The sequence below is a fragment of the Scyliorhinus torazame genome, chromosome 26 (genome assembly GCF_047496885.1).
Source record: "Scyliorhinus torazame isolate Kashiwa2021f chromosome 26, sScyTor2.1, whole genome shotgun sequence".
In the NCBI taxonomy this organism is placed as follows: Eukaryota; Metazoa; Chordata; class Chondrichthyes; order Carcharhiniformes; family Scyliorhinidae; genus Scyliorhinus; species Scyliorhinus torazame.
Genome location: NC_092732.1, coordinates 18,355,830 through 18,367,546, shown reverse-complemented (window position 1 = coordinate 18,367,546; position 11,717 = coordinate 18,355,830).

The window sequence follows — 11,717 nt, the reverse complement described above, 5'->3', positions numbered from 1 at the left end:
ATTTCTTGTTAAGAGGAAGAAGGAGGCCTATGTGAAGATGAGGTGTGAAGTTTCAGTTGGGGCGATGGATAGTTACAAGGTAGCAAAGAAGGATCTAAAGAGAGAGCTAAGACGAGCAAGGAGGGGACATGAGAAGTATTTGGCAGGAAGGACCAAGGAAAACCCAAAAGCTTTGGTGCGCAGGGGCCTTCTTGGAGGTGAGTAGTGTGTTTAAAAACCTTACCTTTACAGGAGCAGCCCTTTGGATTTCGGCGGCAGCGGTGCGCAGGGGCCTTCTGGGAGGTGAGTACTTAGTTTAAAAGCTCTTACCTTTACAGGAGCAGCCCTTTGGATTTCGGCGGCAGCGGTGCGCAGGGGCCTTCTGGGAGGTGAGTAGTTAGTTTAAAAGTTCTTACCTTTACAGGAGCAGCCCTTTGCATTTCGGCGGCAGCGGTGCGCAGGGGCCTTCTGGGAGGTGAGTAGTTAGTTTAAAAGCTCTTACCTTTACAGGAGCAGCCCTTTGGATTTCGGCGGCAGCGGTGCGCAGGGGCCTTCTTGGAGGTGAGTAGTGTGTTTAAAAACCTTACCTTTACAGGAGCAGCCCTTTGGATTTCGGCGGCAGCGGTGCGCAGGGGCCTTCTTGGAGGTGAGTAGTGTGTTTAAAAACCTTACCTTTACAGGAGCAGCCCTTTGGATTTCGGCGGCAGCGGTGCGCAGGGGCCTTCTTGGAGGTGAGTAGTGTGTTTAAAAGCTCTTACCTTTACAGGAGCAGCCCTTTGGATTTCGGCGGCAGCGGTGCGCAGGGGCCTTCTTGGAGGTGAGTAGTGTGTTTAAAAACCTTACCTTTACAGGAGCAGCCCTTTGGATTTCGGCGGCAGCGGTGCGCAGGGGCCTTCTTGGAGGTGAGTAGTGTGTTTAAAAACCTTACCTTTACAGGAGCAGCCCTTTGGATTTCGGCGGGAACCGGAAGTTCGACCTCTGGCAAGTTTCCCCCCCCCCCCCCCCCCCCCCCCCCAACCAATAAATTCTGGTGGAGAGGAAACTCGAGACACTACACGTGTAGTGTCTCCCACCCACCCTCCTCCTCTAACCTAATAATAAGACCCATTGGTGTAAGGTAAGTGCCATATTATATTATTATATTATTAGCATTGTGCAGGTCAAGGGTTGGAGGTGGAGGAGCAGTCTCTGTCAGCGAGAGAACCTGAGAACATCTCAGAAGGTAAGCAAGTGATTTTTACTTTTATACCTTTTTTTCAAATTGTGTGTGTCGGGGGGAAACTGAAGTGACATCACAGAAAAGCTGTGACCTGAGTGGCTGGTTGGGATTCTAACCTAAATTTTTTTGAGTATTTGGGAACTAATTAAACATAATAACTTAATTATATTTTAGAGGATATCTAAGCCAGAGATCGGAGAATATTATAGTTAGCTATCGCATTTCTATTAGAAATCTAGTGCTAGGAAACAGATAGTTGACAGTAACTTGGTAATTAAAAAAAAAAAAAAAGTATTTATAAAAAAAAAGACAAATTTTAATTTTAATTAATTGACGCAATGTCAGTTAGAGGGGTGCTGTGCTCTGACTGTGAGATGTGGCAGGTCCGGGAGGCTTCCAGCGTCCCGGATGGCTTCATCTGCAGAAAGTGCACCCAACTGCAGCTCCTCACAGACCGCATGGTTCGGTTGGAGCAGCAATTGGATGCACTTAGGAGCATGCAGGTGGCGGAAAGCGTCATAGATCGCAGTTATGTAAGTGTGGTCACACCCAAGGTGCAGGCAGAGAAATGGGTGACCACCAGAAAGGGCAGGCAGTCAGTGCAGGAATCCCCTGTGGTTGTCCCCCTCTCGAACAGATATACCCCTTTGGATACTGTCGGGGGGGATAGCCTATCAGGGGAAAACAGCAGCAGCCAGAGCAGTGGCACCACGGCTGGCTCTGATGTTCAGAAGGGAGGGTCAAAGCGCAGAAGAGTAATAGTTATAGGGGACTCTATAGTCAGGGGTACAGATAGGCGCTTCTGTGGACGTGAAAGAGACTCCAGGATGGTATGTTGCCTCCCTGGTGCCAGGGTCCAGGATTTCTCCGAACGGGTAGAGGGAATCCTGAAGGGGGAGGGCAAACAGGCAGAGGTCGTTGTACATATTGGTACTAACGACATAGGCAGGAAGGGGCATGGGGTCCTGCAGCAGGAGTTCAGGGAGCTAGGCAGAAAATTAAAAGACAGGACCTCGAGGGTTGTAATCTCGGGATTACTCCCTGTGCCACGTGCCAGTGAGGCTAGAAATAGGAAGATAGAGCAGACAAACACGTGGCTAAACAGCTGGTGTAGGAGGGAGGGTTTCTGTTATCTGGACCACTGGGAGCTCTTCCGGGGCAGGTGTGACCTGTATAAGATGGACGGGTTGCATCTAAACCGGAGAGGCATAAATATCCTGGCCGCGAGATTTGCTAGTGTCACACGGGAGGGTTTAAACTAGTATGGCAGGGGGGTGGGCACGGGAGCAATAGGTCAGAAGGTGAGAGCGTTGAGGGAGAACTAGGGAATAGGGACAGTGTGGCTCTGAGGCAGAGCAGACGGGGAGAAGTTGCTGAACACAGCGGGGCTGGTGGCCTGAAGTGCATATGTTTTAATGCAAGGAGCATTACGGGTAAGGCAGATGAACTTAGGGCTTGGATTACTACCTGGAACTATGATGTTGTTGCCATTACAGAGACCTGGTTGAGGGAAGGGCAGGATTGGCAGCTAAACGTTCCAGGATTTAGATGTTTCAGGCGGGATAGAGGGGGATGTAAAAGGGGAGGCGGAGTTGCGTTACTTGTTCAGGAGAGTATCACAGCTATACAGCGAGAGGACACCACAGAGGGCAGTGAGGCTATATGGGTAGAGATCAGGAACAAGAAGGGTGCAGTCACAATGTTGGGGGTATACTACAGGCCTCCCAACAGCCAGCGGGAGATAGAGGAGCAGATAGGTAGACAGATTTTGGAAAAGAGTAAAAACAACAGGGTTGTGGTGATGGGAGACTTCAACTTCCCCAATATTGACTGGGACTCACTTAGTGCCAGGGGCTGAGACGGGGCAGAGTTTGTAAGGAGCATCCAGGAGGGCTTCTTAAAACAATATGTAAACAGTCCAACTAGGGAAGGGGCGGTACTGGACCTGGTATTGGGGAATGAGCCCGGCCAGGTGGTAGATGTTTCAGTAGGGGAGCATTTCGTTAACAGTGACCACAATTCAGTAAGTTTTAAAGTACTGGTGGACAAGGATAAGAGTGGTCCGAGGATGAATGTGCTAAATTGGGGGAAGGCTAATTATAACAATATTAGGCGGGACCTGAAGAACATAGATTGGGGGCGGATGTTTGAGGGCAAATCAACATCTGACATGTGGGAGGCTTTCAAGTGTCAGTTGAAAGGAATACAGGACAGGCATGTTCCTGTGAGGAAGAAAGATAAATACGGCAATTTTCGGGAACCTTGGATGACGAATGATATTGTAGGCCTCGTCAAAAAGAAAAAGGAGGCATTTGTCAGGGTTAAAAGGCTGGGAACAGACGAAGCCTGTGTGGCATATAAGGAAAGTAGGAAGGAACTTAAGAAAGGAGTCAGGAGGGCTAGAAGGGGTCATGAAAAGTCATTGGCAAATAGGGTTAAGGAAAATCCCAAGGCTTTTTACACTTACATAAAAAGCAAGAGGGTAGCCAGGGAAAGGGTTGGCCCACTGAAGGATAGGCAAGGGAATCTATGTGTGGAGCCAGAGGAAATGGGCGAGGTACTAAATGAATACTTTGCATCAGTATTCACCAAAGAGAAGGAATTGGTAGATGTTGAGTCTGGAGAAGGGGGTGTAGATAGCCTGGGTCACATTGTGATCCAAAAAGACGAGGTGTTGGGTGTCTTAAAAAATATTAAGGTAGATAAGTCCCCAGGGCCGGATGGGATCTACCCCAGAATACTGAAGGAGGCTGGAGAGGAAATTGCTGAGGCCTTGACAGAAATCTTTGGATCCTCGCTGTCTTCAGGGGATGTCCCGGAGGACTGGAGAATAGCCAATGTTGTTCCTCTGTTTAAGAAGGGTGGCAGGGATAATCCCGGGAACTACAGGCCGGTGAGCCTTACTTCAGTGGTAGGGAAATTACTGGAGAGAATTCTTCGAGACAGGATCTACTCCCATTTGGAAGCAAATGGACGTATTAGTGAGAGGCAGCACGGTTTTGTGAAGGGGAGGTCGTGTCTCACTAACTTGATAGAGTTTTTCGAGGAGGTCACTAAGATGATTGATGCAGGTAGGGCAGTAGATGTTGTCTATATGGACTTCAGTAAGGCCTTTGACAAGGTCCCTCATGGTAGACTAGTACAAAAGGTGAAGTCACACGGGATCAGGGGTGAACTGGCAAGGTGGATACAGAACTGGCTAGGCCATAGAAGGCAGAGGGTAGCAATGGAGGGATGCTTTTCTAATTAGAGGGCTGTGACCAGTGGTGTTCCACAGGGATCAGTGCTGGGACCTTTGCTCTTTGTAGTATATATAAATGATTTGGAGGAAAATGTAACTGGTCTGATTAGTAAGTTTGCAGACGACACAAAGGTTGGTGGAATTGCGGATAGCGATGAGGACTGTCTGAGGATACAGCAGGATTTAGATTGTCTGGAGACTTGGGCGGAGATATGGCAGATGGAGTTTAACCTGGACAAATGTGAGGTAATGCATTTTGGAAGGGCTAATGCAGGTAGGGAATATACGGTGAATGGTAGAACCCTCAAGAGTATTGAAAGTCAAAGAGATCTAGGAGTACAGGTCCACAGATCACTGAAAGGGGCTACACAGGTGGAGAAGGTAGTCAAGAAGGCATACGGCATGCTTGCCTTCATTGGCCGGGGCATTGAGTATAAGAATTGGCAAGTCATGTTGCAGCTGTATAGAACCTTAGTTAGGCCACACTTGGAGTATAGTGTTCCATTCTGGTCGCCACACTACCAGAAGGATGTGGAGGCTTTAGAGAGGGTGCAGAAGAGATTTACCAGAATGTTGCCTGGTATGGAGGGCATAAGCTATGAGGAGCGATTGAATAAACTCGGTTTGTTCTCACTGGAACGAAGGAGGTTGAGGGGCGACCTGATAGAGGTATACAAAATTATGAAGGGCATAGACAGAGTGGATAGTCAGAGGCTTTTCCCCAGGGTAGAGGGGTCAATTACTAGGGGGCATAGGTTTAAGGTGAGAGGGGCAAAGTTTAGAGTAGATGTACGAGGCAAGTTTTTTACGCAGAGGGTAGTGGGTGCCTGGAACTCACTACCGGAGGAGGTAGTGGAGGCAGGGACGATAGGGACATTTAAGGGGCATCTTGACAAATATATGAATAGGATGGGAATAGAAGGATACGGACCCAGGAAGTGTAGAAGATTGTAGTTTAGTCGGGCAGTATGGTCGGCACGGGCTTGGAGGGCCGAAGGGCCTGTTCCTGTGCTGTACATTTCTTTGTTCTTTGTTCTTTGCTTTCTAAAGGTATGTCAGGAATAAGCGAATGTCTAGGGAAAGAGTAGGACCAGTCAAGGACAGGGATGGGAAATTGTGTGTGTCGTCTGAAGAGATGGGCGAGATACTAAATGAATATTTTTCGTCAGTATTCACTCAGGAAAAAGATAATGCTGTGGAGGAGAATGCTGAGCCCCAGGGCAATGGAATAGATGGCATTGAGGTACGTAGGGAAGAGGTGTTGGCAATTCTGGACAGGCTGAAAATAGATTAGTCTCCGGGCCTGATGGGATTTATTCTAGGATTCTCTGGGAGGCCAGGGAAGAGATTTCTGGACCTTTGGCTTTGATTTTTATGTCATCATTGGCTACAGGAATAGTGCCAGAGGACTGGAGGACAGCAAGTGTGGTCGCTTTGTTCAAAAGGGGAGCAGAGACAACCCCGGCAACTATAGACCGGTGAGCCTCACGTCTGTAGTGGGTAAAGTATTGGAGGGGATTATAAGAGACAAGATTTATAATCATCTAGATAGGAATAATATGATCAGGGATAGTCAGCATGGCTTTGTGAAGGGTAGGTCATGCCTCACAAACCTTATCGAGTTCTTTGAGAAGGTGACTGAACAGGTAGATGAGGGTAGAGCAGTTGATGTGGTGTATATGGATTTCAGCAAAGCGTTTGATAAGGTTCCCCACAGTCGGCTATTGCAGAAAATACGGAGGCTGGGGATTGAGGGTGATTTAGAGATATGGATCAGAAATTGGCTAGCTGAAAGAAGACAGAGGGTGGTGGTTGATGGGAAATGTTCAGAATGGAGTACAGTCACAAGTGGAGTACCACAAGGATCTGTTCTGGGGCCGTTGCTGTTTGTCATTTTTTTCAATGACCTAGAGGAAGGCGCAGAAGGGTGGGTGAGTAAATTTGCAGACGATACTAAAGTCGGTGGTGTTCTCGATAGTGTGGAAGGATGTAGCAGGTTACAGAGGGATATAGATAAGCTGCAGAGCTGGGCTGAGAGGTGGCAAATGGAGTTTAATATAGAGAAGTGTGAGGTGATTCACTTTGGAAGGAATAACAGGAATGCGGAATATTTGGCTAATGGTAAAGTTCTTGAAAGTGTGGATGAGCAGAGGGATCTAGGTGTCCATGTACATAGATCCCTGAAAGTTGCCACCCAGGTTGATAGGGTTGTGACGAAGGCCTATGGAGTGTTGACCTTTATTGGTAGAGGGATTGAGTTCCGGAGTCAGGAGGTCATGTTGCAGCTGTACAGAACTCTGGTACGGCCGCATTTGGAGTATTGCGTACAGTTCTGGTCACCGCATTATAGGAAGGACGTGGATGCTTTGGAGCGGGTGCAGAGGAGATTTACCAGGATGTTGCCTGGTATGGAGGGACAGTCTTATGAGGAAAGGCTGATGGACTTGAGGTTGTTTTCGTTGGAGAGAAGAAGGTTAAGATGAGACTTAATAGAGGCATACAAAATGATCAGGGGGTTGGATAGGGTGGACAGTGAGAGCCTTTTCCCTCGGATGGAAATGGCTGGCACGAGGGGACACAGCTTTAAACTGAGGGGTAATAGATATACGACAGAGGTCAGAGGTAGGTTCTTTACGCAAAGAGTAGTGAGGCCGTGGAATGCCCTACCTGCTACAGTAGTGAACTCGCCAACATTGAGGGCATTTAAAAGTTTATTGGATAAACATATGGATGATAATGGCATAGTGTAGGTTAGATGGCTTTAGTTTCGGTGCAACATCGTGGGCCGAAGGGCCTGTACTGCGCTGTATTGTTCTATGTTCTATGATGTTCTTCAATCAAAATCATATTCTGCAATCCGTCCCATAAATAGGCCAATAATTAATTCTAACAGCGATGTACCAGACTTTCAATAGGCGCCAGGCACCGGGGTCCATCCAGTGGCGAATTCTAATCCATGCTTTTCTTGATAATTACTGTGTTGAGGGATCAGTTATGTATTAATGGACATTAGCGTCTTTGAGACCCTGCTTTGGATTGACTCGTATTGACAATTCGGAACAATTGATGTTTTCTGGTCCTTGCTGCAGTAACTCATAATTGGTACAATGAATTCGAATAAATTAACAGGTAACCTTAGTTGAATACCAGTTAAATAAACATCTTAACCTTTAATACACAGGCGAGCATCGTCAAACACAGGCAGAGAGAGCAGAAAACGATGCATCCTGGGTAAGTTTGTGAATATGTTGCAATGCTGCACAGAATATTGATGCTTTATTGGTGTAAGGTAAAGGGCATCCCATGCTGGCAACAAAGAGCCGCTTATAACAAACAAATGTATTTTAAAGCACACCCGTCCCGTTTACTGGAATCAGAATGTATTCATCTGCCTCTCTTCTATCTGATAATGCAAGAGATGGGGGAATGTTACCGTTCGAAAATCTCCGCCAGAATTGTCTGCTGTTTTCCAGCAGTCAATATTGCAATTGGTCAGCTTGTAATTGACGAGAATCTGAGGCAGGCGGCTCGCCGTTGGGGGAGGGGAGAGGTTGGGGCGATGCTTTCTATGTTGTCCTGGTCTGCATTTGCTTTCTCAGCCAACATCAAAAAAATTAGTGGAGTCACCATAACATTTCTCTTTATGAAATCGTCTACGTTCCAAATGGGCTGCTGAATTCCTTACATTAAATGTCGTGAATGTAATTTAAAACGCCGTCAGTGTCCCTGCTGATTTCATCTGTGGGAAGTGCACCCATCTCCAGCTCCTCAGAAACCGCATTAGGGAACTGGAGCTGGATGAACTTCGTATCATTCGGGAGGCAGAGCTGGCCATAGGTAGAAGCTTCAGGGATGTAGTTACACCGAAGAATAACGATAGATGGGTGTCGGTGAGAGGGGCTGGGAGGAAGCAGTCAGTCCAGGGATCCCCTGTGGTCGTTCCCCTTAGTAACACGTATACCACTTTGGATAATGTTGGGGGGGGGGGCAACGTACCAGGGGTAAGCCATGTGGTACAGGACTCTAGCACAGAGTCTTTCCCTGTTGCTCAGAAGGGCAGAGGGGCGAGGAGCAGAGCATTAGTCATTGGACACTCCATAGGTAGGGGGATAGATAGGAGATTCTGTGGGAACGAGAGAGACTCGCGGTTGGTGTGTTGCCTCCCAGGTGCCAGGGTCCGTGATGTCTTGGCTCGTGTTTTCGGGATTCTTAAGGCGGAGGTGGAGCAGCCTCGAGTCGTGGTCGACATAGATACCAACGACATAGGTAGGAAAAGTGATAGGGATGTAAGGCAGGAATTCAGGGAGCTAGGGTGGAAACATAGATCTAGGACAAGCAGAGTTATTATCTCTGGGTTGTTACACGTGTCACTTGCCAGCGAGACGAGGAATAGGGAGAGAGAGGAGTTGAACACGTGGCTTTAGGGATGGTGCAGGAGGGAGGGTTTGAGATTTCTGGATAATTGGGGCTCATTCTGGGGTCGGTGGGACCTCTAAAAACGTGATGGTCTACAGCTGGACCAGAGGGGTTCCAAAATCATGAGGGGGAAATTTGCTAAATCTCTTCGGGAGGGTTTAAACGAGTTCAGCAGGGGCTTGGGAACCTCAATTGTAGCTCCAGTATACAGGAGGTTGATAGTAGTGAGGTCATGAGTAAGGATTCAAAGTTGCAGGAATATACCGTCAGGCAGGAAGGTGGTTTAAAGTGTGTCTTATTCAATGACAGGAGCATCCGGAATAAGGTGGGTGAACTTGCGGCATGGGTTGGTACCTGGGACTTCGATGTTGTGGTCATTTCTTAGAGTTGGACAGAGCAGGGACAGGAATGGTTGTTGCAGGTGCCGGGGTTTAGATATTTCAGTAACTGAGAGAAGGTGGTAAAAGAGGGGGAGGGCTGGCATTGTTACTCAAGGACAGTATTACGGTGGCAGAAAGAACGTTTGATGAGGACTCGTCTATTGAGGTAGTATAGGCTGAAGTTAGAAACAGGAAAGGGGAGGTCATCTGTGAGGGTTTTTCTATAGGCCTCCGAAAGGTTCCAGAGATGTAGAGGAAAGGATTGCAAAGATGCTTCTGGATACGAGCGAAAGCAACATGGTAGTTGTTATGGGGGTCTGTAACTTTCCAAATATTGATTGGAAACTGCTATAGTTCGAGTACTTTAGATGGGTCCGTTTTTGTCCAATGTGTGCAGGACGGTTTCCTGACACAATATGTAGCTAGACCAACCAGAGGCGAGGCTATTTTGGATTTGGTACTGGGTAATGGACCAGGACAGGTGTTAGATTTGGAGGTAGGTGAGCACTTTGGTGATAGTGACCACAATTCGATTACGTTTACTTTAGTGATGGAAAGGGATAGGTATATATCGCAGGGCAAAAGTTATATCTGGGGGAAAGGCAATTATGATGCGATGAGGCAAGACTTAGGATGCATCGGATGGAGAGGAAAACTGCAGGGGATGGGCACAATGGAAATGTGTAGCTTGTTCAAGGAACAGCGACTGCGTGTCCTTGATAAGTATGTACCTGTCAGGCAGGGAGGAAGTGGTCGAGCAAGGGGACCGTGGTTTACTAAAGCAATCGAAACACCTGTCAAGAGGAAGAAGGATGCTAATGTAAAGATGAGACATGTAGGTTCAGTTAGTGCGCTCGAGAGTTACAAGTTAGCTAGGAAGGACCGAAAGAGACTGCTAAGAAGAGCCGAGAGGGGACAGGAGTAGTCTTTGGCAGGTAGGATCAAGGATACCCCGAAAGCTTTCTATAGATATGTCAGGAATAAACTAATGACTGGGGTAAGAGTAGGGCCAGTCAAGGACAGTAGCGGGAAGTTGTGCGTGGAGTCCGATGAGATAGGAGAGGTGCTAAATGAATATTTTTCGTCAATATTCGCACAGGAAAAAGATAATGTTGTCGAGGAGAATACGGAGATCCAGGCTACTAGACTAGAAGGGCTTAAGGTTCATAAGGCGGAGGTGTTAGGAATTATGGAAAGTGAGAAAATAGATAAGTCCCTTGGGCCGGATGGGATTTATCCTTGGATTCTCTGGAAAGCTAGGGAGGAGGTTACTGAGCATTTGGCTTTGATCTTTCAGTCATCTTTGTCTACAGGAATAGTGCCAGAAGACTGGAGGATAGCAAATGTTCTCCTCTTGTCAAGAAGGGATGTAGAGACAACCCAGGTAACTCTCGACCAGTGAGCCTTACTTCTGTTGTGGGCAAAATCTTGGAAAGGTTTATAAGAGATAGGATGTATAATCATCTGGAAAGGAATAATTTGATTAGAGATAGTCAACACGGTTTTGTGAAGGGTAGGTCGTGCCTCACAAATCTTACCGAGTCCTTTGAGAAGGTGACCAAACATGTGGATGAGGGTAAAGCAGTTGATCTGATGTATATGGATTTCAGTAAAGCGTTTGATAAGGTTCCCCACGGTAGGCTACTGCAGAAAATACGGAGGCATGGGATTCAGGGTGTTTTAGCAGTTTGGATCAGAAAATGGCTCCTGCAAGAAGACAAAGGGTGGTTGTTGATGGGAAATGTTCAGACTGGAGTTCAGTTTCCATTGGTTTACGACAAGGATCTGCTTTGGGGCCACTGCTGTTTGATATTTTTATAAATGACATGGAGGAGGGCGTAAACGACGGGTGAGTAAATTTGCAGATGACACTAAAGTCAGTGGAGTTGTGGACAGTGCGGAAGAATGTTACAAGTTACAGAGGGACATAGATAAGCTGCAGCGCTGGACTGACTGGTGGAAAATGGAGTTTTATGCAGAAAAGTGTGAGGTGATTCATTTTGGAAGGAATAACAGGAAGACAGAGTACTGGGCTAATGCTAAGATTATTGGCAGTGTGGATGAGCAGAGAGATCTCGGTGTCCATGTCCATATACGCCTGAAAGTTGCCACCCAGGTTGAGAGGGTTGTTAAGAAGGCGTATGTTGGGTTAGCTTTTATTGGCAGAGGGATTGAGTTTCGGAGCCATGAGGTCCTGTTGCAGCTGTACAAAACTCTGGTGCGGCCCCATTTGGAATATTGCGTGAAATTCTGGTCGCCGCATTATAGGAAAGACGTGGAAGCATTGGGAAAGTGTGCAGAAGAGATTTACCATAATGTTGCCTGGCATGGAGGGAAGATCTTATGAGGAAAGGCTGAGGGACATGAGGCTGTTTTCGTTACGTAGAAGAAGGTTAAGAGGTGACTTAATTGTGGCATACAAGATGATCAGAGGATTGGATAGGGTGGACAGTGAGAGCCTTTTTCCTCGAATGGTGATGTC